Source organism: Falco peregrinus, chromosome 8 (assembly GCF_023634155.1).
Source record: "Falco peregrinus isolate bFalPer1 chromosome 8, bFalPer1.pri, whole genome shotgun sequence".
Classification (NCBI taxonomy): Eukaryota; Metazoa; Chordata; class Aves; order Falconiformes; family Falconidae; genus Falco; species Falco peregrinus.
Genome location: NC_073728.1, coordinates 17,744,473 through 17,764,274, shown reverse-complemented (window position 1 = coordinate 17,764,274; position 19,802 = coordinate 17,744,473). Strand labels below are relative to the sequence as shown.

General features: G+C 38.1%; 1 protein-coding gene across 8 annotated transcripts in view; it reads right to left on the bottom strand.

Annotated features, from left to right (window-relative positions):
- The window catches only part of ZNF385B (zinc finger protein 385B), a 168,241-nt gene that overhangs the window by 76,611 nt on the left and 71,828 nt on the right, over positions 1 to 19,802 (bottom strand). Inside the window, exons 1-2 of one of the 8 annotated variants that reach the window (XM_027786156.2) lie at positions 13,694 to 13,759; positions 13,053 to 13,217 (exon numbers count right to left, since the gene is read on the bottom strand). The exons of 5 other annotated variants lie outside the window; for them this stretch is intronic. The gene's annotated coding sequence lies outside the window, so the exon portion shown is untranslated. Of the gene's footprint in view, positions 1 to 12,611; positions 12,633 to 13,052; positions 13,218 to 13,693; positions 13,760 to 19,802 lie in introns of those variants that run through there. 2 more of the 8 variants (XM_055812345.1, XM_055812348.1) reach the window with 2 other exon arrangements.

Here is a 19,802-nt window from a genome sequence, read left to right as displayed (position 1 = left end):
AGATAGTGTGATATTTGCAGAGTAAACTAATTACAAGCATCACGATCTTGTTCATAGTCTGGAACTTTAATTACTTCAGAGAAAATATAGAAGAAAATAATTAGATAGATTATAGTTGTAAATTATGCAGACTAATTGATGGAGTTATAACAACTACTTCAGCATTTCAAAGTTCATCCTTCAATAGCAACTAGATGCTGAGAGTTCTGTTCTGTCTAATACCAGTGAGAACAATATAGACATATGGTCCATCTTTCCCTGAAGGTCTGGAATCCCACTGCTCAAACTTTTGCTTATGCTGGAAAAGTTAGTTACAAATTTGGCTTGCAGAAAAAAAACCATAACAAAACAAAACAAAAAACCCCAAAACAAAACAAAAAAGTCATTGGTGATAAATCACAGAAAAAAAGAATCATATGCAACTTTCGGTTTTCAGAAGAGCTTATAGGGCTGGACTTAGGGGCAATACTAGCTTTGCTTGTAGGTTCAGCAACTTAGAGAATCAGAGATTTAACACACACCACACATCAGAAGGGAAATGCTGTCCAAAAGATTCAAGGGAAGGGAAGAGGACTGAAATAGGATATAAAATTTCACTGTAAGACAAGATACAGAATTGCGCCTGAAGGGATACTGACTAATCAGGAACTGTTTGGCTTAAGGCCAGACTAGAGTTACCTGGTGGTCTTCAGTTCCTCCTACGACAGATATACAGTCACATTTGTCACTATTACATACGTACACATTCTTCTCAGGAGTGCAGATAGGCACAGAGAAGCTTCTACTACTTATATTATAACCACTCTGCAAAAAGAAGCCTGTCAAGTCTCAAGTACTACTGTTATTCTGTCTCTCATAAGAACAAAATTCATTTTATTAAGTGACCTGGCAACTACTGTTCCATACTTACATTGACCTGTACCAATTAATCTCATCAAGCACATCTGCCCAAGTTTATTCCACTCTCATTTAGATTCCCACCATTCTGTCTCTTTTCTTTTACTGCTTTACAGATAGTTGAATGTACCTGATAAATGAATGAGTAGGTGGCAGTTCTTTACCCTGGTGTCCACCCTCGAAAGGTTAAAAGTAAAAAATGACAGAAATCTTGACATTTGTGAATTTCCTTGTAATGACTTTCAGCTGACAGCCAAGTACATCCAAATAGTTTTCTTAGTTGCTTGCCCTGACATCACACAGCAGAACTGATAAGAATATGCAAGATTATATTCTTCCCATCTGACTGGTACCTCTGCTCAGCATCGTGTGCCTATTGGTGTCAGTAGCTCTCACAGCCAAGCAGGAGACCCAGCCTTGAGCTGCCATCTCCACCCCATGCAGGGTGGCTTGCTGTACCATGAGCCTGCTCCTGTACACCTTTCCACTTTTCATCATTGTAGCTTAACACAAAATAAGTTCAAACACTGATCTGGAAGAGATCCCTTGTAGAGAGCCTACATTAGTGCTGACTACAAAGACAACTTCCTGAAGTGGTCCATATTTTGAAGGGTACCTGTTTGTATAAGCTTTAAAAATATATCAGATAAAATATCAAAGACAAAAATTGCATTAGATCATTCAAACTAATCCCAAACTTTTCATGAGAAAGTTACAGAGCTGTTAACACCAACCAACAAATATCTTGCAACAGCACTCTCCATTGAAGCCTCCAGTTCCAGTGTTAACCACAGCAGTGGCTGCATTGCTTGCTTCAGCAGATCTGGTCTCAAACTGTACAGCAGAAGCTGTAAGCAAACAAGTGAATAATTGCTGTAAGACCTCAGCTTAAGTTTTAAGTTGTCACACAACAGGCTGGCATGTGAACAGTCAAGGACTATGTAGATTAGAGTATCAGTTTAATTAAGAGTTTTAAGAAAGTGCAATGTAACCGAGAACTTAAAAAATGTGTTATTTTATTTGAATTACATGTACGCTTTGGGTTTATCTATAAACCTTCAAAACCAAAAGACTGCTCAGAAAGCTTTTGTGTCTGAGACAAATGAAAACAATTAAGGAAATCAAACTTTCAGCAAAAGTTGGTTGTGTTTCATAGTGCAGACAGGCTAAATTACTTGATTACAACAAATGACAGAAAAATACAGAAATGTTGCCTTCATTTAGGAGGGCCACAAACAGGTGTAACTGGAGTCACGAGTAACTGAGGACCACATGAGTATCTGTCTAGTTCTCTGAAGTCTAAAACAGACACCAGATGGTATCTCGTGCTGTTGTCAGTGATTGAAGGTGTTCTGTTTTGCTGCGTTAAAAGAGGGTTTGTGTGATGCTGTCAAGTCAGACTGAAGAATAGCTGGTTGCAATCTCCATCTGCCATCTTCCTCATAGAGAAGAAAAGCCTTTGATAACTGACAGTTCAAACAATCAGGAACCCTGGATTCAAGAAATGAGGTGACACCTTTACAAAATATGGAGCACTAACATGATACATCAACTGGAGAAAGTTGCACTCACATTCAACTAATTTAAGATTCCAAAAGGTGTCCTGGTACATGCTGCATTGACAGTATGCATGCATACATATTAAAGGCAGAATTCCCACAGTACATCCAGCAGCAACAGTTCAAAGAGATTTTTCAAATATCGGACACAAATTACTTAAAATAATATAGGGTTTTTTCATTAACTCATATCTCGCTGCTTTTGTTTAAGAATGGATTTTCTCATTTAGTATGCCTCAACTACATAAGAACTCCCCTTAATTCCTATTCTCCCTACTTAATCACCAAGCATCCTTTTTTGAAATTGTTCTCCTCTCATAGCTGGTTTACAGCACTAGTCTCAGCAGCATTCAGTCTGATCTTATCAAGCCTTTTCCTCATGAACGATTTTCAATTTTACATGTCAGTAAAATAGCCAAGCCCCTGGCACCATGGAGTTAGGATCAAAAACTGATGATAATTCCTCCCAACCCCCTTTTATTTTATCATTTATAAGAAAAGCATTGCCTTTTTTTCACATGCTTCCTCTTTCAGATCAACACTGAAGATAGATGAGAACTTTAACCTTTATCTCCTTTAGGAACTAACCCCACTTTTCTAAAGTGGTGTTTGTTCTCTGTTCCATCAATAAACTAAGAAAGCTTGAGCTCCTCTCCAGGTGGCACATATTGTATACGCCAGGAGCCCTTTGCTTTTCATGCAACTCATTCCATTAGAGAAAGTAAACCAGTTTCCTGTTGAATTTTAAAACGGTACCTCATATATAGTTTATAAAAACTGCCAATTACATCAACCTTACTTCTTCTGGTATGTTTTCTGCTTTAAAATGTCACATGCAATACTTCACCCATAGGTGCAGTATCTATTACTGGCTGTAACCGACCGTGCGCTGGCACCCATTTTGTTGCTATCAACAATCACTTAAGCATTACAGATTTTTTTGGCTGACAACATCACCCACTGCATTGTTGTTACACTTAAAGTTGCCATGGAGACAAAAGAACAGCTGATTAGCAATATGAATGCTGGAGAAATGCTTATTCTTTAGTAATAGGATGCTACTTGCTAGTATGGAGTCTCAGGGTTTAATGGAAGTTATTATAAATAGTAACTTCTGAATCAAAGCTTCACACACAAAAAAAATAGACAAAAGACAAACAAACAAAACCACCAAAAAAAGTCTCCTCCATTTCCTCCTGCCCACCCTAGTTCTACTGGTAATAAACACAGGTCGAGGAGTGTCTCCCTGCTGTGGCACAAGAGAACAGCAGAGCAGAAGTTGCCTCCAGTCCCATATCCTAAAGGATACAAACAGTCACTGCACCAAGATGCTTACCTTATTTTCTCTCCATGTGCCTTTAGGTTCCAAATAACCTCAAAATGGGAAAGAATAAGGAAGTTCCATACTTGATCTTCCTCAGCAACTCAGATTAAAGTGCTGCTCCATCCACGGGAACACAACACAAACTAGGGAAAAAAAATAATCAAGGAGCCTCTCCTTGATTTGTTTTCCCCTAGCCGTACAGACCTACTTTTTCTCCAGCACTACACTTTCTACAGAGAGTGTGTGTAGAGGCTCAGACTAACAGCTGAATCTCACTGCTCTCTGCTCATAATCCATTAACTCACATTACAGTATGACTTGCAATTGATGGGAATTGAGGGCACTCAGCCCTGGGATACTTGGCACCTTTCGGATTCCAGTCCTAGATGTTTAATTCCTTTTATCTCACCGCAGCTCCTGCTCCTGAGTGGACAGAACACATGGGTTCAAAATGAGTATCACCTAAAGATGTTTCTGTCTTAAATCCTATTGTTGGCAAGTCAGAGAATTTCTAAAGATCACTATCAACAGCAGATTATCCCTGGTTCAGTACAGTGCATCAGAGACAAAATGCAGAAAAGCAGAGTCTTGTCCTGAAAGCCAATCTGCAAGCAAAGCAAGCAGCTGTCAGGAACAGCTGAAGAGTATTTTCATATGTAAGAGCCTTTCCCTCACCCTCTGCTTGACACTGCTGCCCTTCTTCCAACACCTCAGTGGCAGCAAGAGCACAAAACCTATTCCCAGGGGCTGATGCCTGATCCTTCCTCAGCAGCAGGACCAGTTTTAACCCCTCATTTTCCTGCCCCAGGAGCAGATGCTGACTTGCCTGTTACCACGAGGTGCAGGAAAATACAGTCAGGAGGAAATATTATAGCAGGACAGGAGGTGGTACGGGATAATGCACTAGAGTAGGAGGAAGAAGACTGAGATAAAGATGACTCTTCCTCCTCCTTCACCAGACCACCCTGCTGAATGACTCCTGCACACCCTTTCGAAGTCACTGAATTCCCTCTGCCCTCCCTGCCTTTGCTCCCTACAGCCTTGACATCCCACTTGTGACTCCTTTTACCTCTACAGAAGCCTCTTGCAAACCCACAGCTTTCAACAACTCAGCCTCTGTGCCAAAATACATTTTGTTGACACTTCAGAAAGAATACTTCACACTGAGGATTTATGATCTTTCACTCACATTGGACAAAATCTGCTTTTGCTAAGAAGCCTTGAATTGACTTAGGAGCTCACAGGAGCAAAAATATTAAATGCTAATATATGAAAGAACAGGCAGGCTGTGACAGCGGAGGTCTGTTCTTCTAGCTTGGAAGTTTCCAGCTGAGTGAGAACATTCTATTGATAAGCTGAAATTAAACACACAGATTGATCCCAGTTTTACAAATTCTCTGATCTATAGCAAAGGTGCTTAAAGTGGAACTAATATTCTGAAAGAACACTACTTTTTTGTTCTTTTGAGCAAATATTTTTCTATTACTTGAGGGAGAAGAGGACAGACAATGATGAAAAGCTTTTATTACAGTTATCTAATTCAGCATCCCAGCACTCATATGCAATCCTAAGGTCTAAGGGACATGATACAAATGATCTCAACAGCAAAGAGAAGTGAAAACGTAAGACCAACCTCATCAAAGAGAGGACAAGACAATATTTTAAATAAGCTCCTTGCCCACTCAGGAGTTTCATTATTCCAACCTCAGTTTTATGTCAGCAGGTCCTGCGCTCCAGGCTTGTCCAGTCACAGAGAGATTGCACAGCTTAAGCAAGTAACCTGGGCAGATGCCCAGCAAGACACAACTCCTTCCAAAAAGAGTGCTGTCCCCTTATGACACCCTATTCAGAGGCACCAAGAGCCTGTGACTGGGATGCCTGATAAAAGTACACAACCTCCCCTTGGGAAGTGCATCAGTCCGGGCCAGCAGAGGGCTGGGACTTGGGCATCACCCCACCAACACTGCAGCAGCTGCCCATTTCTGACGAGGCTGAGCCAACACGCCGGTCTCCAGCTACAGACAGAAAAATGCAGCCTGGCACATCACTTCTGACAGGTTGCCAAGCCCAATTCCACATATCTCTACAAGTAAGGGATGAAGGAAGAAGGTAAATCTGCTAACAAAATGGTGAAGTTTCTGATCCTTGTGCCCACACAGTCAAGCCCAAATGGAAGGGAAAGAAGTCCACGCACCATGAAACTAGGTAAAACTGAATGGGAAAAGGAGAACAGCTGAGTGGCAGCCTCAGCTCAGTCCCACTGGCATTTTTTTATCAAATATATTTGGAACTGCTCCCACCTTGGGAGAGAAAAATCTTCTCTGAAACACAATTTAAAGAAACATGTGATGGGGCAGGAAATAAAAGGCTTCAATTCAAAAGATTATATAGAAAGACCATTTTAGAGGGGGGGAAACTTTTAGAAAAGATTGTTCAATGAAAAAAATTCCAGATGGGACTCAAAAATAAATAAAGCAAGAAACTGATAACTTCAAGGTCAAGTTGCATTTGAAGATTAACATATATTCAGACATTAAGAAATAAGGGTGTGCATTTAAAGCTTAATAGCTAGTCACACAAATTCCTTGTGAGAGACACTGCACCAGCATCTATGTGAAGTCTACCCTAATTCATTTAAGGACCTACTTAAGTAAAAAAAAAAACAGATACACAATTTTCTCAGACAAAATATGAGTCTTTCTTTCACAGGACAACTAGATCTAAAAAAAAAAAAAAGAAAAAAATTAATGCCCTGAGATAATTATAGACAGTTGATGTGCAGTGGTAGAGGTTTGCCTAGGATTTCAGCTCCTATGTTTCTAGCTCAGATATCTTAAAGAAGGACAATATCTAGATAAACTGGGGGGTGAAGGAGTAGGATACTTGGACTTCTCAAGTGCAAAGGAAGAAATGCATTTAAAATGAACAGTAAATAGGGGTCAAACGAAGTTTTAGAAGGGATCCAATCAAAGTACGAAAATGAAGAATGATACAAAAACTGGCATACACACCCACAGATCATCTAGCAGCTTCTAGCAATAAAAACAAAAAGCAGACTTAACTGTCATCTTGCTATATTAGCTTAGTACTTCCTCACTGCACCTTAGTGAGAGGAGGGATTCCTTGGTGTGAAGGCACAGATGCAGGAAGCCTTCCCCTCAAGAAGTCTGGCAGAGAGATGCTGCACAGCTGCTCAGAGCAAAGGCCTCTGGGCAGAGCACAGTAAAACTGTCACAGCCACCATGCAACATCCTTGCAACAGCTCAAATTAAGAAACATTGCCGCCCTTCCAGTAAGTCCATCTTTCACCATTTTGTTTCTTGTGGTGTTAAGAATTGTTCCAGATTCAATTTAATAGGAGTTTGTGTATTTTCTCAGAGGTCAGTATCAAATACTCCATTATTCATGCTCGCGTTTAGGGAATTCATCCTTAGGGTATCATGGTTTTTAAATACTGATGAAAGGTCTTAAAAGTCCCCTGCATTTGTATTCATAATTGACGGTATTATATAATCTTTAAGTACCGAATGACTCACAATTGGGTATAAAACACTGACTTTGTAGAAACTGTTATGCTGCTTAGTATTTCTTAGACTTTCCTTGCTCTAAGGGTCCAGGATTTCAATCCCTGATGTTCGGATTTACAAGAAGCAATTCCTCTCAAGTAGAAGTCTTTCCTTTGTTTAATTTTAAAAGAATTTAAAAAGAAAAGATGGTGCTGAGATCCCCATTTTTGTTAGACTTGCGTAACTACATCTCAAGGTACTTCTCAAATAGCTTAACAGAAGGATTTCCCAAATCTTACAACTATATCTCCAACTATAAGCAAAATAAATCCCTAGGTTTAAGGATTCAACACATTAAATGTATTTGAATGAATCTTTCCTGTGTAGACAAAATACTACAAAAATTTATTGTTTGTTCTGTGGTTAGTTTTTCTGTAATCAGCTCACCCTCCCAAGTCCACAAAACCTGCTCATTTCTTTTAACTCAAAGAGCTACTCAGATCCCAGTAACATATCTTTGAAATATCAAGACTATTACTATCTTCTTAAGTATCACTACAGTATAGTAAGTCTTTAATTTAACTGGATTCCTGAAGAGGAAGAAAAAGGGTTATTGAGTTGGTTTTGTTTGCTTGTTTGTTTTACTGTTATTAAGCTGTAATAGGATCCCACCCCTTTCATTATCTGATACTATTTCTCAATGGCCAAGCTTGAACAGGGACTCAAAAAGTAAAATAACGCTGTTCTTAATGTCCCAAGAGCAGACAGCTAACACAGTAAACTGATACCATTTACAGCTGCTAGAAGTAAGCATCTGGCTTAAAGACCTCTCATGTCATCTAACTAATGTTGCAAAGCACCACATATGCACAGAGTATGCCTCTAAAAGTAACTCCAAGGTTACTCCACACAAAGGAACAGCAATAACCAAATGGCAGCATAACAAATCTCACCTTTATGAACCTGGTGACCAGGACAGGAATCACAGACTAACTCCACTGCAGGAAAAGCATTATTCAAAAGGTATCTCTGAGTTGACTAGATATAGACAATTTTGAAATAACGATTTTAATGAGGTTATTAAAACCCTGAAACACAAACATAAAACACCATCCCTACTGCTATTATTAGGACTAATTTAAAAGGTAAAGAATATCTGTACCCCTCACTGCATCACAAATGTTTGAGGCATAAGCAAAGAATGTCCCTCAATTTGATACACTGAAGCATGATTAGGATTGATGGGACAGAAGAAATATACAGTATTGCTAAGGCTTAATATTGGGAAAACCAATATCCAAAACAACCTATCCATTAAAGCAAAAGGAGAACGTCCCACGGGAAAGTCAGGAAAGCCAAATACCTTAGGACTTCTAAAGAGAGATCAGAAAATAATGAAATTCGTGCATGCAGCCTATTCTCACATTTCAGTATCAATTTCACTTTTGTTTCATTTGTATTTTTAATATTAAAACTCATTAAAAGTATTTCAAATGTGATAATTACCATAACTGTAAAATTTAAAGAGCACAGAGCCACAGAGTAATCATTTAGTCTCTATCATTGCTGATCTTAAAGTATATCTTTTACTATTGAGTATGCTCAGTGAAAAACTGATTTTGTTCTATAGCTGGAGTTCTACTTAATCATAAACCACACATCACTCCCCATGGACTCCCTTGCACTCAAGATGCAGAACCAAAATGAAAATGCCCCCCCTTCTAAGATTTTACTTATATTTCATGTAAATTGGACAAAGACCAGATTCTGTGGATTGCTGAGCCTATTTCTAATCTCACATATGGTCTTGTCCATTAGCTTAATTCCACTAGCCTCAGAGGATTTGCATGGGTAAAAAAAAAAAAAAGGCTGTGCAAGCCAGCCACAAGACACTTTGAGATGAAGCACACACCCCACGACAGCCTGACCTGCAGTACATTAGGCAACTGATAGGCAGTGGAGATGCTGCTGAGCCTTTTGTTTTAAAGCTTGTCAGAAATACAATACACCACTTCAGAAGCCAACTCCTCATTCTACTGCAGTGAGCGGCAAAACTTCCAACAAAACCAGCATTACAAGCTGACAGTTTGAGGGTAAAAAACAACATTCACAAGGAATCTTGTAAAACCTGGTCACTCAGCTTTATAGCTCAGCACATACCATAAACTACAAGACCACAGAGAAAGAGATGGACACCCTACTCCTTTACCTCCAAGCAACTCCTCTATTTTTTACTGGATGAACAGCTATCCTTTCAGTGCCATCAGAATCACATAAGCATAGGAATTACTTTATCAGTTAAACTGCAGGTTTGAATCTGTTCTTATTCCTGTTTTTTCAAAAGCTTTGAACACTTTGAATTAATATCTTTTCATGTCTATAGTGCCCTTAGGTTCCTATAGTTCTAAGCAAGCCTGGAGTAAAGTATCTCTTCCCACTGTTAGTGATATCCCTAGTCTGATCTTGACTGTACCTGGAAAAAAAAACAATACAGAGGAAACCCCGCTGCTTCCATAATTCTCTACCACAATCCTGTTCTGACGTCTCTTCCCCCCTACAGTTTCAGGAAGCATATTAAAAAATTGCAAATACTTTGCTCAGACAATTTTCCTTCTCAGCCTCACTGCTGACTCACACTTACCCAGAAATTGGAAGTTTTAAAATGTACCTCTCCAAAATGGTCTCTCTCCCCAGGCATTCTAACCAACAAATCCTTTACTTACAGAGAAGCATTTTACCAAGTTCTAGAGATTTGAGACTACCCAAGATAAAACAGACAGACTTTTGGATTAAACTAAATGCAGCTTCTTGGTTTTGCAAGAACACGTGAAGGAAGAGATCAGGGATTTAGGAAGACCTTTAGCTATGGATGTTACTTTTCAGGAGAGAATTCATGAATTCCTATGAAGTATTTCATACTTAGCGAAAAACTGAATAGCTATGAAATACATGTAGGGATGTTCAAATTAAGATCTTTGAACTACTGCTATTTCTTTAGGGCTTGCAACCTTCTTTTCATAAGTAACTTTTAAAAGTTCGTAAGTCAACATCCTATAGCTAGATTAATATTCAACTCTCAAAAGGGACAAAACCCGTGCTTTCTAGTCAGCCATGATTTTGCTATGATTTACTCATACATTCAGTGCTTCTGTTCTTTGTCAGAGATAACCTCACCCACACACAAGGCAGGGCTGCCGCCTTGTTCTGCTGCGCTACTACCTGTCATTTCAGGAAGTTGGCAGTAGCTTTTCAAAGAACTTTTCAGAACTATCTTTAGACCTATTACTGACATTTCTACCAAATTTTCATCTGTGCCACCATGACATGGTGACAGACATTAATATACGGTATCTCAAGTCACTAAAAAGCAGTTAATATCAACAAACATTAATTTTCACACAGGAGACAAAGCACATGAATCAATCTAAGAATAACCTTGGAAGCTATTGCCAAACAATCTCCCATCTACATGATCCTCTTAAATTCAATCTTAAAAAAAAGAGAGAATAAAATTTGGGTTTAGTATCATGGAACCTCCAAAATACTTTCAAACTCATTCAAGGTGGAATTCTGGGAAAAACAATGCTTTAGATGCTTTAGCTACTTTTCTGGGATTAAGAATTAGCCACCTTTTCAGAAGTCTTCTAATTCTGTATTTACTCTTAAGACACAGGCTACCAAAAATAGCTAGCTAAATAAATAAATAAATGAAGGAAGGAATGTAGAACACTATCTTTTCATATCTTTAAAGTTCTCACTGGATATTGCTTTTTAAATATATTACACTTTCTAAAGGAAAAGCTGGTCTAAGGCTGACTCATTAGTCTTTTGCCATAATTATTTCATTCAGTCCTTTATGCCCAGTTTCATGAAGGCCTCCTGATACATGTCAGCAACAGCTACTTTCCTAAGAACGCTGTAGGACTGTATCCCTAAGTAATCTTAAGTAACATAAAAGTAATTTAAGTCTCTAGTGTCTGTAATAGTGACAATTCTATTTTAGTAATTATATATTATATGCAAGGGTGTATTATATTTTGGTTTATTTACAACAACGAACAAGAAGTGTTCTAAATTGAAGACAACTATAGAAGCATGTGATCAGTTTAGGGATTTTTGGGGGCAGTGCTTTGTTTTGCATTTTTACTTTTATTAGCATTTTCTTAATCAATCAAAATAGGCTTTTCTAAAGGCTTAGGGCAGATACTATCCTAGTTGTTAAGTAATATGGTGGTTTGTGTAATACGGTAAAAGGTATGACTGCATGCTTCCGTGAGCAAGAATAATGCACGTAACAAGGAGCAAGATATGGTGAGATGAACTTGAGTATTCTTTTGCATCGAGGAAATGTCTTGACATTTAACAGTGCATGTATTGTTGTAGAATAACAAAGAGGAATAGTTCAAAACAAAATTTTCTTTCTTCCTTTCTTAAAGCTCTCTTTTTCTTCAGATTCCCCAGTAAAATCTTGAAAGAACAATCTGATTCTTTAGTCATCAACTTCATTTTAGTACAAAGCACAGCATCACTAAGGACATATATTTGTTACTGTCTAAATATCTGGTAAAAACAGAGGAAAAAATTTAAAATTACTTCAGAATATTATTTAGATACATATGAAAGTCTTTTTTATTCTAGTACCACAAGAGCACACCCATGCAAGCAAGATGTTAAATAAGAAAGCGATACCAAATGGAGCTCTGCATAGACATGGAGGTGAGTCAGCCACCAGGTGGGTTTTGAAAATAACCTACAGGAAGTACCTTGTAAATGCTGGTGAGATGCCTCATCACCTGTCGATAACTGCACTTATCACTGTTATGTCAATCATTACCTCTTCAATTAAAGGAATCTGCTTTATCAGGGAACACTGGACATCAGTTTGGTTCTGTCCCCAAAGGGTGTATATAGAAGTGCTTTGCTGATCACTGTCCTTTGAAATGTGCAAGTCTGAGATACATTTCTTTTTGGTAATAACTGTTAATGAAATTACCTAATAAAACAGAGATTTCAATCACAAAGACCACAAAATTAGATTGGTTTCATAGTATAAGCTGATCTTCACTGTCTGGCTTGTATTACTACTACAACAGGCAACACATTTAGAATGACTAGGGGGTTTGTATGCTACTTTTTATGGTAAGATCCTATTTTTCAGTAGCTTGTAAATTGTCAGTTTATTAGTTGAACTCTTCCTCATTTAGTTTAAATTTTTATTATTGTTTTAAATTTCAAGTCACTTCTGAGAACATCTATTATAAATAACTGGAGGGCATATATGCTTGAACAAAGAAAAACTGGTAGACATTGCCCAGTTAGGATTACCTGATGCTTCCTTTGCGAAGGATTCTTAAAATTTTTCTGAGGAACTTCTCACATTTCGGTTGTCCATGGATATCTGGAAGAATATCCTAAGGCTGTCCACCTAGTCTTTGAATTAGTGATATACCTTCTGAGCTGTTAAAAATCATCAGTTCCTACCCCAGGGAGATTTCAACAACCTACAAAAATTCTATAACCAATCTCAGAAAGGACCATGCTACTTCTAAAGCTCATGCCATACCCACAACCGTCACACACTTGGTCACTTACACCCATTTGAGTTGTGAAAAAAACACCAGGGTAAGAGAGCAAAACGTCTACTCTCAAAACTGAAATTTAGCACTTTGTCTCAATACTTGCTACCTCCTCTCCTTCCAATGGACAGGTTTCCCCCAGGGCTATGAGGACAGCCAGGCAGCACATGCAGTTAGAAATTGCTCCTACCCACAGAACATAGGGAACAACATTCTTCAGAGTCTTCGCAAGAAGGATGTTGGAAACAAGAGGAACCAAGACAGGTTTAACTTCCTCTTACAAGTTCCTGGATTCAGCAACTTTTCGCTTGAATTGAAAATTGCCAGCTTTTATCATCACACGATATTATTAGCCCTGTAGATCAGACAATAACAAGAAATAATAAGCATACTGTCCTCTGTACCTTCTTGTGCCATTCCGGTTGCACTGAGGTCAGTTTTGTTCTTGCTCCCCTTTGCCTATCTGCCCACAGTGAGGCAGAACTTCTGCCTAAAGGCGCAGAGGACAAACAGGAATAAACATTACAGCAAAGGATTACAGGCAGGTATAAGTAAATCATACATAAATAAACTCCTGATCTATGCCAAAGCAAGCTGTATCAGGATCAGAATTTTCCTCTGCTAATCTTCAGTGTCTCATAAAAACGCTAATGAAAGACCTGATCAAAATCCCAGAAATTAAAGCAGGAGAAAACTATTCCAAATATAACATACTTCTAAACAATCCCTTGTTTTAATTGCACAACTCCGAACCTTGGCCAACAATGTTCCGCAGAATTCAAGCCAAACCCATCCCCAACTGTAAAAAGTTGTTGTTCAGATAGATCCTACCTTCTTTTACCAGTTAAACCAAGTTTTGTAGGAGAGAGTACTGCTTGTGTCTGTGTCCACTATTGGATGTTGCGTAAATATTAGGCTTCCTGCTTGTGGAGAAACTACTGCAAAGTCTCTTTCAGTTCTGTTTGCACATTTCAAACTTCTGCGTGATTTAGAACAAGGAAGTTTATGTAATGCTCCCGAGAAAGTGCAGTACATCATGGCTCATTTTAATTCAGGTATGAATACATGACACAGATGAATTCACAAAACACTCCTTTCATCTGAAATTTAAGTAGTAACCCTTTTCCCCCTGAAGGTTTAAGCAGCTTTAAGTGACGAAATGATTATATTTTGCTGTTTCTTTAAAGCAGTACTGGATAGAAACAGCTTAAGATTAATTTTTCCTGAATTTATTCAAATATACACCATCGACTATAAGGAAATTTGAATAAGTCATTCCAAAAGATCTTGATGTTCCCTACAGTTATACAATATAATGACTTTAAACTGCATTTTAGTATTACAGCACATAAAAGCATCTTTTCCCTAAAGGCCAAATTGTCAAGTGCTGAAAAAACCCAAATATCTGTTTGCCAAATCAAGAAATCTGTACATGCATCTAGGACGCAGATTTTATTTGTGCACTGCCCATTACCAAAATTCTTGCTTACTTGTAAAGCTGGTTTCATATTTCCTACAGATAAAGCTTTTTAGATCACTATCATTAGGAAATATAATTGGGAAGGTGATGGTGTAGTACTTTTGTACTTCAGAGTCCTGTTCAAACACCCCCTCTTGAGGACCCTTTCTGACCCCGATTGCTGCCTTTTGCCCCTATGACTCAGAGCCCTACATCTTCTTTCCCAAAAGTAGGGTCAATGATAGCCACTGCCACCAGAAAGGGTTAGATATTTTTCCTCATCTGGCAGCAGTTGTGGTGCTCAGCTCATGCCAAAATTCATGTCATCTTTGGTGCACAAGCTTCCAAGTTTTATTGGGCTTTCTTTCTCAACAGAATCCCTTTCTCAGCTTATCAGAGCTGCATGGTCTGTATGAAGCAGCTCTTATGAGCTAAAGTGGGGGTTTTTTTGGTTGGTTGCAGTGGGGTTTTTTTTTTTGAGGATGGGGGGTGTTAGGGGCAGGGCGTTTGTGGGGGTTTTTTGTTGATTTTTTTTTTTGGTGGATATTTGGGGGTTTTGTTTTGTTTTTTACAGTTTCTGGATAGATGGAATTTTCTCTACTGTTTTCATCACATTGCAACAGTCTCCAAAGGTTTGACATCAGGTTTTGGACTCTCATTTCTCCCTCTCCACTTGCAAGCCATTTTGCCAGGACAATGTCAGCTTGGACTTGCCATCCACTGGCCAAGAGCAGCAGACAGACAATGCCTGAAGAGCATGGACTGCTCATTGCCTATGCCTTAGCTCCCGGTAGTCAGGAACATCCCAAGATCTGGGGGTTGTCTGAGCTGCCTGGTAGCCATTTGCTATGGACAACATACAGCAGCCTGCCACATTCTGTGGGCTATCAGATGAGCCACACTGGAAAACCAAAGATAAGTGCAAATCTAGACAATACCATGATAATGGTAGCACAGGAAAATTATGACTAGTGATGTTTAACTTAGCACCCTAAAGGCAGCATGGATGATGTGGACTGCTCCAAGTTCAGAAAGAATTAATACATTTCTAAATACAGAATGCTGAAATCATGGAAGTCAGCAACAGGAACAACCAAATCACCATATTTCTCACATTGACTTCTCTGTTAAAACCTTTTACAACATGTATTTCTTTGCTGCACAGCAAGTTATTATCATGACTATTATCTGAATACACAAAATGACATAGAGAAGCAAAGGTCTAGAAAACTCAGAGAGCATTTCCCTACCACAAAGAATTCAGCACCCAAACTGTAAAAACTATAATCATCAAATAAAACATAAGAACAATGCCACAGACACATATATGAAGAGAAAGAGAAGAAGAGATAAATGTTTATGAAATAGCTGTATTTGCAGTCCTGAAGCACCTACAAACATGCAATGTAATTTGCTGGAATCTGAACGATTTAACTAGATTAAATACTGTACTAATCCTCAATTCTGCCTAAGAAAAACATCTCCCCAGGACATTTTCATGCCTTTATAAAGTTAAAACAAGGTGACAATAACCAAAAATTATGGTCAATGGATAGACATAATTTTTAGTTTAAAGAAAGGTAAAAGAAGTAGTTTTAAAAGCATTGGAATCCTATGAAATGGAATTTGCCACAGTCCAAAGATAGTACTTACACTGAGCAGAAAGTATTTTGTAACACTCAGTTCACAGCATTTTATTAGTATTTATTTCATAATACTAATTCAAAATAAGCATTTTATTAGTATTTATTTTAACATCTTAAAAAAACTACCAATGACATTCCTCCAGACAAGGTTGCCTTGTATGAAAAAAAAAAAAAAAAAAACCCAACCCAAAACCACCACAAAGAAAAAACAACAGAAAAACAACCAAATGTGTTCTACAAGCTAATCGCCTAACTATAAACAGGACTTGGAGGGCAAGGGCAGCAGGAGAGCATTTATGCTGTCAACCTAACAAGGCATCCTAAGAGGAATTTTCTGAATGCATCATGGACATTTTTAACATTGCAGCTAAGCAGTACAGTGTAATCTGCAACACATTAACATTTCATAAGCTAAATAATTTGAAGTTGTTCTTTAAAGTACACATGAAGGTATTCCCTATTTCAAATGCTATTACTATTTATGGTTATTGAAACTATTATATAACCTAATATCTGTGAACAGGATTTAGCAGCATAATACTAAAAGGAAATTAAAGACATAAAATAATCAAGCATTAAATTTTTACAGTAAGCCATCAGCATACTCAGAAATAAGAAACAAATTTATTTTAATATTTAAGAAATACATTCTTCCAATGGGCTTACTAACAAGAATTTTCATTTATAGCCTTCCTTCAGAAAATGTCATGATTACCATCTGAACGGGGGGGGGGGGGGGGAAAGATAAAGTTCAAATGCTGATTTTGGCATTTGTATTTCTCTGATGTAGTTTACCTAAAGATAAAAAGTATCTAAAAAAAATAATAAAAATAGATCACAGGCACCTACAGTGCTAATGTTTCCTAATTTGACCAGTCAGTTCCTAAACTACAGCAAATGAGTACAGCTTTCACTAATGGATTGCTATTAAAAATAAATCAGCAAAACAGTGCATGTATTTCTCCTTCCATACAGCTGGAGCAAGCATACACTGTTCTATTATGCAGTTAGTGGAAAGACAGATTTTAACCTCCACATGGAATTACTTACCCAGAAGCATGTTTCTCTTCTACAGTTCGTCCAGTAGAATAGAAAGTTTTGCACAATAGATCTTGCAAAGGGAACTTTCTCACAAGCTCCTTTTTGACTTGGTGCAGGTTTTGAGTAGGGTTTGAACTTGAGCTGCTGAGAAATATGCCTTGCCCCATAAAACTGCTGGGACACTTTACTTCACTCTCATTGGTGAATGATACCTCTTCAGACTATGTGGAAGAGATGCAAAAACAGGCAGTAGCTGCTGCCACCTTAATTTGAGGTAACAAAACCATTAAAAAAAAAAAAAAAAAAAGAGTAATCACTAAAGTTTTAAAGTTACATATTTTACTACATCTGTCCTGTTTAAACTGCAACTGTGTAAAAACAGTTGCCTATCTTTGACCAAGGGAAAGATTCCCTACAGAACTACTGCATTACTTAGAGTAATACAGTAACACAGTGTATCAAGGAAAATTTAAGTGGCAGGCTAAATTAGTGTTTTGCAAAAGCAAATGCCCCATCTTTCCATACTGCTTGATTACATTACAGCTGAACTTGTTTCCTCTGATAGAAGTCTTCCTTTAAAGAAATAACAGCAGAGTCTGTTTGGGATTTTTTGTTTAGCTCAAAAGTTACCTACAAAATTAATTTGGACACAGAATAAAAACATTTACAACACTGCTGCTACCATAGCAAGTACCTACTGTCCACTAAAATCCACCAGACTGTTTTTTCACAATTAAAATTAGCCTCTGCTATGAAGAGAAAAAAAACACACCCTCTTCCTATTATAAAAGCAAAAGACACATCATCTGAAAGCTGGGACTCAAACCATAGATTTCTAACCAAACGAGATGCCCATGCCCTGCATATCTCTTCACTTTGGGATGTGCTGTGTCAGTACAACGCAGCTGGGGTCTGTGAGGAACTTCTGACTCTTCAAAAGAAATTTCCCAAAAGTATCCTAGTAAGATTAAGTGATAGAAAGAGTTGTAAAATAAAAAAAATAAAAATAATTTAAAAAAAAAAGGTGACGGGGGAGGTGAAGAAGGAAAGAAATCCAAGTGCATTAAGGACAGACTTTTATCTGATGCAATTTGCAGTTGCAGTAACGTCAGATAATTCCTCATGGAGAAACTAAACTGAAGATCATGGAAGAAACTACATATAACCCTTCCACCTTGGTGCCTTCCCTTAAATGTATAGAGTTAAGATTTACTTGATTTCTTTGTTTTGTTTTTATAGATGTAAAGGGATGGGAGGAGGGGTAAAACAGGACTTTGAAAAACTATTTGGAACAAACTTCCACATACCTAGAAATACTAGACAAAATTTTTGTGACCAGATGAATTTTGTACCCAGTCCTTAATAAAACATATTGTTCCAGTGACGACACTCTTCTCTAGGGCGTGACTATGGGTTACTTAAAACCACACATATGAAACTTTAGCTTAATCTTATTTTATTCTACAATGTTCTACTCTTCATTCTTTTTACTAAAAGGGGGGATTACTCTGATAATTACCCTGCCAACATGACCTGGCAGCAATTACACGACTTTGTTACATGTCCTGAAATATTTGGTATTGTTAAAAGTCCCTTCCTTCTCTTTTTATTAAAAAAAAAATAAAATAAAATAAAAAGGGAATGGGCATTTCTAGCCATAATGATCAGAGAAAAACAGTGGAAAAAATGAGTCAGCTTTGACATAAAAAGGCAAATAAAAATGAAAGCCAATTAAAAATAAACCTCTCTGATTTTTAAGCAAATCTTGTGATCTTGGAAGATGTGACTCATTCTCATTGCACACTTGGGATTGGCAACATCAAACCTCTATGAAACTTTATGTAGGTTTTATACAGACTCTGATGACTTAGCAAGATGACCAGTATTCCCAAGTAAATACTACGTTCTCTCACGCTGACAATAATACTAATGCTTGTATTTTCTGTGATGTCTGAAGGATTTATTTTTTTAAAACTTCACAGTTAACTGCAGAAGTGTTTCACGTGTTCTGTAAGCACGTAGTAAGTATATACATTTAAGGCAAGACAAAATGGCAATGACTATATCCCCCCCGCCCCCCCAAAAGTGGCAGGCATGTTTCCCCCACTTGGTCCACGTGTTCAATGACTGTAATGCCTCTTTTCTGGCAATGTTTGATGGCTCCTTACTAAAGCCATTAGCCTCTACACTAGCACGCTCAGGTTTAAACACCTAGACAGTTCAACACACTGTAGCTCCCTTCTGTTTCCCTCTCCCTCCCAACAGTATGTAACAGCCAGTCTCACAGACGACCAGTTTGCCTTTGGTTGCAGAGGAAGGTCTTAGAACTCATTCATTACAGTTTTAACATTTTAGCCTGCCCTCTAGCTCACGTTAAAACGTGATCTCCAAGACACAAGAAGTCACAGTTTTCACTACAGATCTCTCTTCCCCTCCTTTTAAAACCACTATTAACTCTCATTTACTGTACTAACGCCCACTGTCCCCAAGATTTTGGGCATCCCTTGGTTTTTATTTTGTCCAAGAAGGCCTTTTCAGAGACCCATAATCAGTGCTGCTACAGCACAGATATGGCCCCATCACACTGCCAGTGTGATGGCATTTTTGGCTATGAGGGCAGGAACATGCTTCTGAAAGCACAGCAGGTACAAACACAAGAGGGATGATGTGGGTGAAGTGGAAAGCAGGACAGCACTTCTTGGAGCACCACTCTGAGGTGATCATGCAGCTATTGCATTATAGATGGTGCTAAAGAGCTGAAGAAGCAACAAGTGTAAGGATAGGTGCTGGAAAA